The 3,018-nt window shown below is 46.9% G+C and overlaps 1 pseudogene; it reads right to left on the bottom strand.

Annotated features, from left to right (window-relative positions):
- LOC102370993 overlaps positions 1-910 on the bottom strand; it is an 11,448-nt pseudogene extending 10,538 nt beyond the window's left edge.
- Positions 911-3,018: the final 2,108 nt, after the last annotated feature.

Here is a 3,018-nt window from a genome sequence, read left to right as displayed (position 1 = left end):
CATTTGAGCCCAGTTTTCTTCCTGCCCAGGCAGGGGGTCGGACATGAAGATCTGCAAGGTCCCCTCCGACCCGACTTCTATGATTCTATGATTCTATGATAAGCCTGGGCCCCTAATATAGTCTATGGTCTGTGACCTATTTATAAAACTTTTCTAAAAAGGTTACATCAATATATTGTCTCAAACAGTATATAATTAGAAGTTATAATCCCTATTCCATGATGATATCTGTGAAGTTTAGCATATCTTAAATTAAAGCTATCTTTATATAGGGATTTTTTACCAAAAAAAATGCATCTTAAGGAAAAAATAAAAATACAATTAAATAAAAAAATCTGATTTAAAAAAAAATTATTGATTTTTTAATCTACCCTGCTCCACATGCAGCGATGCAGTTGTGCAGTGGCCCTGGGAGAGAAAGATCCAGCACTAAACGGGAAGCGTAAGTCCCACCCGGCTGCACAACTGGACCATGCCCATGTCCCCGTACCTTGCAGTGCTGGGCAGCCTCCTGGATGGGAGCTGCAGGGTGAGCTCAGTGCGCCTGGGACTCTTGGCAGATTAAGCACATCAGTATCTGGTCTGTCTTGAAGAAGAGCTTCAGAGTCTCCCTGTGTTCCTCACACACCATCTTCCCGCTGGCTCCTGCAGCTGACCGCTCACTTAGGCCCTTGACTAGTTCTATAATATTCACAAGCAGCCTGTTTGGACCCAGGTTCCTCTGGGGAAAGGTCTGTCTGCATTGGGGGCAGGTGACATCTGTCTCAGCCCCCTCCCAGCACTGGGTGATGCAGGCTTGGCAGAAGTTGTGCCCACAGCCCATGATCATCACTGGATCCCTGAAGAAGTCCAAGCAGATGGAGCAGGTTGCTGCATCCCGGAGGCTTTGTACAGAGCTGTCAGCGGGCATAGCTGTGATCTGAGAGGGGACAGGGCTAGTTTCGCTTCCCTGAGCTCAGAGCTGGGCTCACACTGGGGCGTTTCCTTTCTGGGAAATGTCTATGATTGTCTGCTGAAAACTGTTTTAAGCCACTACCCAAGAATCCAAGGTCCCCAGCACTTCTCAGTGCACCTGCTGTCAGCCAAGTGCTTTTCAGAGCTGTCAGGACTGTTATTTGTGGCTGAGAACTGCCTAAAAACTCAGATTCCCCTGAACATGTTCAGTTTCCCTTGGGAAATATAACATTTTAAAAAATCCTGCACTTAGCTCCACTGAACCTGATTTCTCACAGGTTTCCTTTCCAAGCTCTTCAGTGACAAAGACCACTCCCAGACATGCCACTGCACCTGCTGGGAGCCGTGGTGCCTCCCTCTTCAGGGAGTGCTGGGAGTCTCCCTTCAGGCCTCTCACATCTGTAGCTGAGAGCATCTGTTGCAAATCCAAGACTCCTGTGCTGTAGACTGGATCAGCTCTGTAAGGCTCAGGCAGGCTCCTGCCCTGCAGCCCTTGGTAAGCGCCCTGTCCCAGTTACCACTAATAATCAAGGCTAGCTGACTCTCAGCCCCTTCCCTCTGATTGGTTCTGGAGCCACATTTGAGGAACTCCTCCAGCCCCTGAGCCTTGCTGCACAACACATTGGTCTTCAGTCTCTGAGCAGCTCCGGTCTCAGCTATTTGGGCTTGCAATGTAATGTATGGGTTGTGTACTATAATACATTGTGTGCATTGGAAATGTGATATGAGTGAGTAAGAGAAGGTGAACAACCCTGCAGAGTCCTGCTGGTCGTGACCATGGACTACAAATTCCAGAGGCACTGGGTGCAGCCAGGAAGAGGAAATGATAAGCAACCCAATAATAAGCATAGTCATGCTGCTGTGATTCTGGACTGCAAATCCCAGAGACCTCATGGGCAGCAGAAGGAGGAAGTGAACACTCAGTCCATGCTGGCTAAAGGCCAGAGAGCCCAGCTTGGATGGAGAGAGGGGAGAGCCAAGAATGAATGGAGCCAGAGGGAAGCCCCTGCACAGCACAGATGAATCACAAATCCACTGCATGGGATCCCCAGCCTAGAGACCTGCATAAAGTGACCCTGGACTAAAGGCTGGTTCTTGGGGAGGCCTTCAGAGGTGGGGAGGGGACTGTATGTGCTGAATGTATGCACTCCAGTGATACTGACCACTACCTGTTTACTTGCCATTATGGGGCGCTTGCCCACATAATCGGCTTTTACCCGCTAAAGATGTTCCTGGGGTGTTTTTGCTTTCTTAATTTACAATGACTAATGAAGTAATGTAGACCTTATTTACCACGTAATGGCTTATTATGCTATAATTAGTAAAATGTAGACATTGGTGTCAGAATCAGGCTTGCCAAGTTTGCTGACAACACCAAACTCTGGGGTAAAGCATCCACACCTGAGGACAGGAGGGTGATCCAGGCAGATCTTGACGGGCTCATGAAGTTGGCAGATGAGAACCTGATGGTGTTTAACACCGAAAAATGCAAGGTTCTCCACCTTGGGAGGAAAACCCTGCAGCATGCTTATAGGCTCAGCAGTGCTACGCTGGCTAGCACTACAGATGAAAGGGTCTTGGGGGTCATGATTGACCACAAGATGAACATGAGCCTTCAATGTCATGCTGCGGCTAGTAAAGCGACCAAAACGCTGGCTTGCATCCATAGATGCTTCTCAAGCGAATCCCGGGACGTCATTCTCCCCTTGTACTCGGCCTTGGTGAGGCCGCAGCTGGAGTACTGTGTCCAGTTTTGGGCTCCACAATTCAAAAAGGATGTGGAGAAGCTTGAGAGACTGCTGTCTCTAGTGGGTTATGGAATAGAGAAAATCCCAATTTTTAGCTACTTGCATGATTTCACAATGATTACACACTTAATTCATACAACACAATTTTATTTTAAAATTCTTTGCTATGCATATAACACTGCTTAGCTTTAAGAAATACCACAAACATTAAGAACACAATAACTACATATATCAGAAACAATGCTCCAAATGTACTTCCTTCCCAAACAATTACAATTACAACTCAAAGTTAAATTTGAATCAATACTATTATTTT

This window comes from Alligator sinensis, unplaced genomic scaffold (genome assembly GCF_000455745.1).
Source record: "Alligator sinensis unplaced genomic scaffold, ASM45574v1 scaffold900_1, whole genome shotgun sequence".
NCBI lineage: Eukaryota > Metazoa > Chordata > Crocodylia > Alligatoridae > Alligator > Alligator sinensis.
The sequence above is the reverse complement of the archived record's forward strand: the minus strand, read 5'-3'. Positions and strand labels throughout refer to the sequence as shown.